Source organism: Papio anubis, chromosome 2 (genome assembly GCF_008728515.1).
Source record: "Papio anubis isolate 15944 chromosome 2, Panubis1.0, whole genome shotgun sequence".
In the NCBI taxonomy this organism is placed as follows: domain Eukaryota; kingdom Metazoa; phylum Chordata; class Mammalia; order Primates; family Cercopithecidae; genus Papio; species Papio anubis.
This window is the reverse complement of record NC_044977.1, coordinates 147,924,603-147,935,291: the sequence shown is the minus strand read 5'-3', so window position 1 is coordinate 147,935,291 and position 10,689 is coordinate 147,924,603. Positions and strand designations below refer to the sequence as shown.

General features: G+C 38.4%; 1 long non-coding RNA gene across 2 annotated transcripts; it reads right to left on the bottom strand.

Annotated features, from left to right (window-relative positions):
* Positions 1-331: 331 nt before the first annotated feature.
* LOC103882309 lies at positions 332-10,635 on the bottom strand. 2 transcript variants are annotated; one of them, XR_644071.4, is made up of 4 exons: positions 9,761-10,635; positions 4,962-5,068; positions 3,438-3,494; positions 332-1,744 (listed from the first exon to the last, which is right to left on the bottom strand). It is a non-coding gene; the product is annotated as an uncharacterized LOC103882309 (long non-coding RNA). The 2 variants fall into 2 exon arrangements; XR_001900057.3 differs by lacking the exon at positions 9,761-10,635 and having other exon boundaries at positions 4,962-8,323.
* Between the last annotated feature and the right edge of the window lie 54 nt (positions 10,636-10,689).

The window sequence follows — 10,689 nt, the reverse complement described above, 5'->3', positions numbered from 1 at the left end:
ATATCTTTAGGAAAAGCATTTGTGTAATTCTTTGAGTTGCAATCTCAAATAGGGACTTTTTTCATAGTTTTAGTTGAAACAATAAGTATGATTATTTATTCTGAGTATTTAAGATATTTTCTTGAACAGAAATGAAGTCTATTACCGCAAGGAAAATAATGAAAACAATTTGATGACAGTGTTAAAAAATCAAACCACAGCTAACTCTTCTCTTTAGAGATCTAGATTTGCCAGACCTGAAATTTACACCGTGTGTGTGTGTGTAGAGCGGAGGATGGTGGTGGTGGTGGTGGTTCATATTTAAGAGAAAAAATACAAAATAAATACAAAATTAGGTTTAAAGTGAGTATTTATTTAGAATGAGAAAACATCAGTGAGGTAATTCAGATGCCTTTCTTCTGAGGTCTCTTTGGGCAATTTAACCAGGCATGTTTACACAGAAATGCTTCTGACTGAAACCTGGCTTCCATTCTGTACCTAGGACTCATCACTACTCCCAGAAACTCCCTGCACTTACAGGGTCTCGTGATAGGGAGGGGACCTGAAATTGAAATTTTATCAGGTGCAAAGTAAATCACTCTGTTTCCATTAGAATATGTTTCTCATGATATTATCTGATAGATGTAAATTTAACTAATGAAGTTTTTAAAACCTGTGAACTGCTTAATTTTTACAAACTGAAAACACCTGCATAACTAATATAACGCTCAAGCAGCAGAACTTGAATGGCATCCCAGAAACTCTTTGTGCACCCTCCACTCACTTCATGCCTCCTGTATCACCAAAGATAACTGCTATCCTCATTTCAAATTACTGATTTTGTACTTTATACAAATGGAATCACAAGGTATTCTATTGTGTCTGACTTTTTCTTAACATTTTGAGATTCATCCATATTTTATAGTGGTAGACCATTTTCATTGTATTGTATTCCACTGTGTGGAATATTATTGTCTTTATTAATGAACATTTGCATAGTCTCCAGTTTTTTGCTATTATGAAGAGTGTTCTATGAACATTCTAATTTATGTCTGTTGGCAAATGAATGCATCCATTTTCTCGTGGGTAAACACTTAGAAGTGGAATTGCTGAGCCATGGGATATGCATATATTCACCTTTAGTAGATACTGCCAAACAGTTGTCCAAAGTGGTTGTACCAATTCAGACTCCCACCAGCAGTGTATGAGAGGTGTGATTGCTCCACATCTCTGCCTACTCTGTTACTGTCCATCTATTTCATTTTAGCCATTTTGCTAGGTACGCCACAGTATTACATTATCATTTTAATCTACATTAGGCTGATAACTAAAGAAGCTGAGACTTGGATATCTTCTTTTCTGAAGTGCCTTTAAAAATCTTTCACCTGTTGTTTACCTCCTGGACCCTCTAATTGGGTTTCTTATTAATTTATATTAGTGTTTTATATAGTCTGGAAGATACCAGTCCTTTGTCAAATATATTTATTGGAAATACTTTCTTTCACTCTTGTGAGTTGCCTAATCATTCTTTTAATGCCTAATAAATCTATCAACCTTTAATACAGGCCAGTTGCTCATTTAAAAAATTTTTATGGTTATTTTGTCTTTGCCTACATATAGTAAAGGATTGAGCTTGTCCAAAGAAAGCTATGGCCCTTATCCCGGCAGGTAATCTGCAAACCCTTGGAATGTCCTGCTTCATGAGAGTATCTTTGTTTACCTGGATGCCTTGGTCCATGCCAGTTGTTAGTTCATTCTTGTACTGCTATAAAGACATAATTAAGACTCGGTAATTTATAAAGATGAGAGGTTTAATTAGCTTACGGTTCTGCAGGCTTTACAAGAGGCATGATGCTGACATCTGCTCAGCTTCTGGTGAAGCCTCAGGGAGATTTCAATCATGGTAGAAGGAGAAGAGGGAGCAGAACCATCACATGGGAAAGCAGGAGCAAGCGAGAGTGGCTGAGGGGTGCCACACACTTTTAAATGACCAGATCTTGCGAGAACTATTGCAAAGACAGCACCTAGCCATGAGGGATCTCTCCCCTTGACTAAACACCTCCCATCGGGCTCACCTCCAGCACTGACGATTACAATTCAATGTGAGATTTGTGTAGGGACAAATACCCAAACTGCATCACCAGTCTATGCTAACACTGTTATTTATGGTTGGGACCTTGGGTCATGTGGTACCCCACATTGACCTCTGGAGATGCTGGCAGCTCCAAGGTCAGCAATGTGAGAAGTGAGTCATAATTATGCCATTGATACCCTCCCCACACCCACCTCCAGTCCTCTAAAAACAATGGACACCAAGGTTTGGTTGAGCTTCCCTGGTTCCATTGCCATAAGGTTCCATTACATCTTTGCTAGAAGTAAGCACTGTTCACACAACTCCACTGGGAGAAGACAACTGGAAGCTCTGTGTGGTCTCTCCTGGACCCTGCCCTATATGCTTCCTTCTATTTAATTTTAATCTATAACCTTTTGATATAGCAAACTATGAGTATAATAACTTTGCTGAGTTCTGTTTGTCTAGTGAATTACTGAACCTGAGGGGGGTTTTGGGGAACTGCTGCCTATCAAAGGTCATGCAAATATCCTCGTTTTAAGGCTTTGTTGTTATGCACATTTGGTTATGCCATCACTCTAGAATCACTTTTTGTGCACAGTGTGGTATGTGAATTACAAGTCAAGATACATTTTTTTCCTTATGTGACTTTCATTTCATCTTGCATCATTCATTGAAAAGACCACCTTTTCTCACTACATTGATGTCACTTTTGCCATAAATCAGCTGATCTGTATGTTTTTATATTATTTTCTATTCTGTTACATTAGTTCATCTTACTGTTTTGAACAAATATGTCTCAATTACTAATTCTTTATAATGGTACTTCAAATCCATTAAATCCTCCAGCTTTGCTCTCCTTCAAAATTGGCCTGGCTATTTGTGGCCTTTTGTATATCTATGTAAACTTTAAGCTTGTCTTTTTTTTTTTTTTTTTTTTTTAAGACCAGGTCATGCTTTGTCACCTAGGTTGGAGTGCATGGCACGATTTTGGCTCACTGCAATCTCTCTGCCTCCCAGGCTCAAGCAATCGTTCCACATCAGCCTTCTCAGTAGCTGGGACTACAGACAGGTGCCACTATCTTTTGCTACTTTTTTTTTCCAGAGACTGCGTCTTACTATATTGCCCAAGCTGGTCTTGAACTCCTGAGCTCAAGCGATCTGCCCCCCTTGACCTCCTAAAGTGCTGGGATTACAGGCGTGAGCCATTGTGCCCAGCCAGCTTGTCAATATAAATATTTTAATCTCCTGGAATTTTGATGAGGGTTATATTGAATTGTAAATTAACATTTTTACATCTGATATCTTTACAGTATTAAATCCAGTAATCCTTGAACACAGTATATACTTTCACTTATTTAGATATTTAATTTCTCTCAATACTGACCTGTAGTTTTCAGTGTAGAGATGTTGTACATTCTTCCTTCAGTTTATTCCTAGGTATCTGAAAGGTTTAAAAATGATGCTATTGTAATTTATAATATAATTTTTTGTATGTTAAACCCAAAAGAAACTACTGCGGTAGTTAATCGTGATGACTATTAACAGCAATTTTCCTAATTGCAAAGACAACATTAAAAAAGCAATTTTATTTCTATATGCCAACAACAAATAGAAAAATTATAAAAAAGATAGGCTGTTTTATTTGAAAAATATTTTTCTTTTAATACATGAGTTAGAAGGATCTGTGGAATTTGAAAGTAATTTTTTGTTTGAGGCAGGGTCTTGCTCTGTCACCTAGTCTAGAGTACAGTGGTAGGAACATGGCTCACTTGCAGCCTCGACCTCCTGGGCTTAAGTGATCCTCCCACCTCAACCTCCCAAGTAGCTGGGACTACTGGTGCGTGCCATCATGCCTGGCTAATTTGTGTGTGTGTGTGTATGTGTGTGTGTGTGTGTATTTTTTGTTGAGACAGGGTTTCATCATGTTGCCCAGGTTGGTCTTAAACTCCTGGGCTCAAGAGATCTGCCTGCCTTGGTCTCCCAAAGAGCTGGGACCATGCCTGGAAGAAAGTAATTTTTAAAATAATTATTTTCTTAGAATTTTCCCCGAAATGTCCTTTGCAATCTATTTCCAGTGTTATGTGGAAAAACAATGTAAAAATGTAATTCATTGGTAGTCATTTTGGTAGGAAGATACATTCCAAAAAATGGATAGACACACACGTTAACTATCAAATGATGTAATGATTTTTATAGAGTTCAATGTTCCTTTTAGAACTCCAATAACTGTGTTTATTTAATCTGCTTACTGATGACTGCAATTAGGGGTCACTTTATCTTAGAATAATTAAATATATTATGACATCACAGTTTAATCCATTAAATTGTTACTTTCAGTTTGCCAACAAGTTCTTATGGTCTGGTTATCTTATGATTAAATCAGCACAAAATATATTTCACTTATTTATAATTATTCAAGTTTTATTTTCTAAGTAGCAGGCAAATCTTCAAGGAAACCTAATTATAACAAAACAATATGTCATATTTCTATTTCATTTGATGTAAATTTTAATTCCTGATTTCTCAAAAAATAATTAGAGCTTTACCATTTCCCAAATATAAAAAGAAAAATGTCCTGGATATCAATCTACAGAAAGGCATGAAGCTGCAAAGGGCAGAGGAGTAGGAGACGATATGTCAAATCAAATAGACCAGTGTATCAATTATAGCTCAAAGATGGAGACTCTCTTGGGTGAACCCGTAATTCTACTAGCCATACTCTTTGATTAGACTACACTGGATAATAAGACATCTCTGTAGTTAGTTCCCTAAATTTACATATCTTAATTATTTGCCTACAGAGTTTTATAAGTCCTTTTGTAATAAGAAAACAAAATGGACATTTCTGGACTATATCATTTTGAACATTAAATGCACATTGTATTTGATATCCAAGTGTAACACTTACCTGGCCTCTCTCTCCCAGCTGTGGCTGACCTTTAAAACTGGCACGGTCATTAGATTGAAGACTATAGCAGCTCTTTTACCTATAAAAGTGGTTGCCACAAAAGGAGCCTGTTAAAGAAAACTGAGTCAGAAACAAGGCAGCGCTTCTGGTATACAGAAGGATGCTTTTGCTCTGAACAGGCAGCTGCTCTTCTCCAAGATCTCTGGCATGCTTGCCCACAGAGACGAGCTGTGTAGCATCCATCATCCAAAGAGGTGGCAGGAACACCATTTGCACAAGTCAGAATGAGGAAAGGTAGGAGACTTAGGATGTGAGGCTTGAGAGAAAAACAGTTGACAAAGCAGCAGCAAAATTCTCCTAGTATACACAGCCTATTCTCCTGAGGGGAGTCATATAAATGCAAAGACAACATCTATAGCTACAGGAATTTTTTGTTTGTGCTCTTTTAATATTTACTTTTATCTCACTATTTGTCACAAACACGTAATGAACATTGGTATGCATATATCTGCCTCCTCCACTGGACTCTGAGAACCCACATGCCTAGAATCTTGTACATGGTTGGAACTAAATAAACCACACTTTCAGATGTATGCCAAGCTTTAAAATAGACGATTGTAATGTTTATACCTACATACATGACTTTTCAAAAGATCTTAACAAGTGGGTACGTAAGTCCCCTCTCAGTGATGTGTTAATTTTTTAAATATTTGTAAATACTGTGTTCTGTGCTGAAACAAACTGGAAAAAAACAAGTTTTAAAAATTTACTGAGCAAAACGAAAATGTGCCTCTCTACTAACCTAGCCAATGTGGAAAACTCTATAACACTGCAAATTATTTGGAATTAATATAAATCATGAATTATACTATTACAGTTGCATTTGGGCTAATTTGCATTATTCTGACAAGGTCAGAAAATTATATGATTCAATTATTTCAAGCAAAATCATGGTTTTAGTGCATATGTTTGACAATTCTATTTTTACAACCAATGAAGCCAACTGTTTGATACAAAATCTGTCCTAGAAAATACCTATGTAGAGAGTTATGGATTTAAAATACAATAAAATGTTTTAAAAATTCGATTAAAATGCTAAATGGCTTAAAAAAAAACCCCGTTAACAAAACCGGTCCTTAAGGTACATCTCCTAACACATAAATCAGGAAATTGAAACATAAATGGACACTGAAGAATATGGACACGTGAACTGTACTGGCATCTTCCTCATCCTTTTCCTCTCAGTCTCCCCCATCTCAGTACACGGTGCTAGGACCCGAATGGCTCTGTCAGTTGCACCTCCACCCCCTTGTGCCATAATTCTTATGTTGAGGCCTAATCCTCAATGTGATGGTATCTGGAGGTGAGTCCTTTGGGAGATGACTTACCGTCTTGTAAAAGAGACCCCAGAGTGATTCCTTTGTCCCTTCTGCCATGCGAAGACAGCAGAAACATTTATGAATGAGGAAAATACCCAACACAAAATTTGCAAGCACCTTGATCATGGGCTTGCCTCCAAAACTGTGAGAAAGAAATTTCTGTTGTTTATAAGCCACTACTCTAAGATATTTTTGTTCCAGCAGCCCCAAAGGGCTTAGACAAATGGTAATTCTTACAATAGTTTAAGACAAAAACCATGCTGTGATACCTGATGCTTGCCTTTCTCTCACATTAAAATCTTGAGTAAACTTTGTTAGCTCTATGTTCACAATACATCCAGAATGTGCTAGTTTTTTTTTTTTTTTTTTTTAAACTAGTTAATACCCATATTTCTAGTTTGGATTATTACAATAATAGTTAATCTGAAAGTGTTTATTTCTTCAATTGTTCATCTACCCACTACTGGAACAAACCACTTAAACCAGACACTGTTCTGGGTTCTTTAGTACACAGGAAACTGTCTTTTTGGACTCTACAAAACAAATACCTTTTATCCATCCTGAATCTTACTATAGTGCACTGTCCCAGGACATGAGTGCCAGAGCACTAAATATAGTTAATGTGAGAAAATAATTCTAATACCCAAGTAAAAAAATCATTTTCCTAGATGGGCTTCCAATGCTTTGCTTCTAAATCCAACTAACTTGGAAAACCTAATTGGTATGTATAATAATACATATCAATAATATTCTGATGATTGATCACCATCGGTAAATGATTCTAGTCAAAAAGAATAAAAAGAAATGAATGAAATTCCTATATAAACTTTTTTTTCAACATAAATGAAGACGTTTTGGCCCTTACATGTCTAAAAGTGAAGAAGAGAGAAAACTGATGTTAGACTTTGACTCTAGCAATAAATAATATTTGTTCATGGAAATCTAATTTAAAAAAATGCCCAAGCTAATTAAGAAATACATTTCAATAAAATGTTACTTTTTATATTTATTTATTCAAATTGGGATATTTATGTTATTTTGATCAGCTGAACACTAATAATAGTTGTAATGATACAAAAAATTCCTATGTTAACATTTAGAAGATTATGATCACAGGATATGTACAAAATTTAAATACAGTTGTCTGTTGGTATATAACTGGGATTGGTTCCAGGGTCTCCCGTCTACCAAAATCCTCTCATACACAAGTTCTGCAGTCAGTCCTGCAGAACCTGCTTACAGTAAAAGTCAGCTGTCCTTGGGTTTCATATACAGCAAATACTATATTTTTGATCCTCATTCGGTTGAAAAAAATCTGTGTGTAAGTACAATTCAAACCTGTGTTGTTCAAGAGACAACAGTATACACATATTTTTTTGCTGCAGGAAAGGATAACCAATAAGGCTTATGCCTAAAACCGTACTACATAGAATTCTTGTCAGTCAGGGTTTCTCAACAGCACACTATTGAGATGCTGAGTGGGTTAATTCCTTATTGTTGGGGGTTGTCTTTTGCAATGTAGGATATTTTGCAGCATCCTTGGCATGTTCCCACTAGACAACAGTGGCATCCCATTCCCTAGTTTATGAAACCAAAAATGTCTCCAGACATTGCCAACTGTCCCCTGGGAGGCAACAGTCCCTTGCTGAGAACCACTGCTGTAGAGAATAGAATAGTCATACAAAGTAAAACTTTGACTATCAAAATGGATGTTAGTATCAAACTACTATGGTATTTAATCCCATTTGATAACATTTAAAACAGTGATAGTTATTGTAAAATATTTTACAGTGCACTGGAAATTACATTATTTACCATTATTTAAAATAATGGTCAAGAACTTTAAAAGATCCACTGGTTGAAAGCATCCTGTAGTTTATGGGAAAGGTAAGTAATGCACATTAACCTTCACTTAAGAGTTTTTTTTTTTTTTTGGAAATTGAGTTTTGCTCTGTCGTCCAGGCTGGAGTGCAGTGGCACGATCTCAGCTCACTGCAGTCTCCGCTTCCTGGGTTCAAACAATTCTCCTGCCTCAGCCTCCCGAGTAGCTGGGACTACAGGCGTGCGCCACCATACCTGGCTAATTTTTGTATTTTTAGTAGAGACAGGGTTTTACCATGTTAGCCAGGATGGTCTTGATCTCCTGAGCTCGTGATTCGCCTGCCTCGGCCTCCCGAAGTGCTGGGATTACAGGTGTGAGCCACTGCACCCGGCCCCAATTAAGAGATCTTTTGCAAACCCTAATATGGCACTTTAGAATACTATACGTTTATCTTATATAGTTCTAATACTTTTTTCCTTTTGATGAATATATTAAGTTCTTGAAAACTATCTTTCTTGATAAACGTCTAGAAAATTTAACTGAGAAGATCAGTTTTTAAACAAATGTAAACTACTTAGATGCAAAGCAAACATTTTTCAAAATTCAAATTGCGTAGACTAGTAACCGTGTTTTATTTCCATGTTTCAAGCGATGTCTATACAATTCCAAGCATCTGGAGGCTGAGAATAGTTTAGGAACTCCAAAGACCTATTCCATACAAAGAAGCAGAACAGGCACCTCCTTAATCCTGTTACTAGTTACCTAAATAGTGTCACTATGCCCCGGTACTCTCAGCTTAATCAGTTTAATGGCAACTTATGTAGTACTTTTATTGTTTTAAACCAATTCTATATGGATTGTCTAGTATTAATCGAACAAATTTATGAGGCAGATAGAAAAGATGTCAGAAAAAAAAAAGTTGTAGTTAAGTAATAACTCCCTTTGTTTACAATTCAGCAGCAGCAGCAGCAGCCTCACAGCTGAACTACAGCACAGGTCTCCAGAACCATCACCAAATTCCTTTTCCTAAGAATATCTCACTTGAGCTTTTAACTCTATATTATATGGAGTTTGGGAATATTTGAAAGCAAGTTAAATAAAATTCCCACCAAAGGTAGCATAAGGCACTAGGTAGAAGTAGCCAAACTTAAGTACAGTAAGTCAATTTCTACAAAGCTTTGAAGATTTCAATTTGTGTCTGTATTCAATGCAAATCGTTACAAAATCACGTGTTTTGATTTTATTAAATTTCTCAAAGTTTTTCAAAATCTTAGTTCTTCTAAGAATTTTTTTTTTTTTGTAACAAATACCTGTTACAATCAAACAATACTGAAAGCATTGGTATAGATGTTTCTTATTAACTTGCTGTAAAGAGTTGATCTATACATGCCAGTGACCATGGTCTTCTAAAAGCACTGTTCAATCCCTAAAATTAACTCAGTTAAGACTCAGATGTTTTAATAACCTATCGGGAACCACCTGTCCCTCAGACTAAAAATCACTTCTCATTTTAACTATTCTAGCACTAAAAGTGAAAAGCATGATAATAATGTAATCTACTGGCGCTACCTAAACAGTCTGGGTCCCCTAAAACTTACCCCTAAACACAGTGCTTTCGTGCGGCATCTGCACCTCACTTTCACAGTCTGGGGTGACTGAGTCAACGTAACCGTGCGGAGCGCCAAGAAGCCCCGGGTCCCCAGGGCTACCGCCAGGGCAACGCTTCGCGGCCCGTCGCCTCAGAGGCGGCGCCGGGAAATCCGCCTCGCGGAGAGGAACCGCAGGGCTCCGGGGCCTGGCTGTGGCAGCCAGCGGGGAGCAGAGGCAAGCCTGGCAAGCTCTTTCCGGCTTCTTCGTGGCGCTTGAGGCAGACGTCCTGGCGACACCAGGCCGCGTCGGTTCCCCTTCATCCTATTTTTCCCTTTAAGACGTTGGCTTGAGAACTTTTTTCTGTGCCCACTCAAGAAAATTTTAAATGCTTTTACACACACAACCCCAAAGATGAAGCTCCAACCAGCCAGCCACCACTCGCGCCTTTCCCACCGTCTCCCCGCAGGCCCCACCCCCTACCGTGAGGCGCACGAGCTGCGGGGAACACAAGCCCAGTCGGGCACTCCCAGGCCTCGCCCCGCCCCCAGGCGCGCAAGCAACCCATATAAGGCGGGGGAGGCAATCGCGCCAGCTCTGCCTCCTCCTCGCGCGCCCTTCGGAGGAAAAGAACTGCAATAGACTTCCTCAGTTCATTTCTTCTTATTCCCTCCTCCCTTAAAGGGCCGTTTCCACAATGGTAAAAGGAAGGCACCAGTAAACCACAATAATCATAAAAGATGACTGTAACTAAGAGTCTTTCTGAAACTAGAAACCGCGAGTTCAGGCCCAGACCTCGAGAGCCCGAGCTTCGCCCTCACTGAACCGCCCCCACAGCCGCTCCCGCGAGCCCGCGCTTACGCTTTCCGGGCGGCGCGCAACGCGCTAGCTCCTCCCCCTGGCCCCGCCCCCAGCCCCCCTTCTCGGTCTCAAGAGAGCC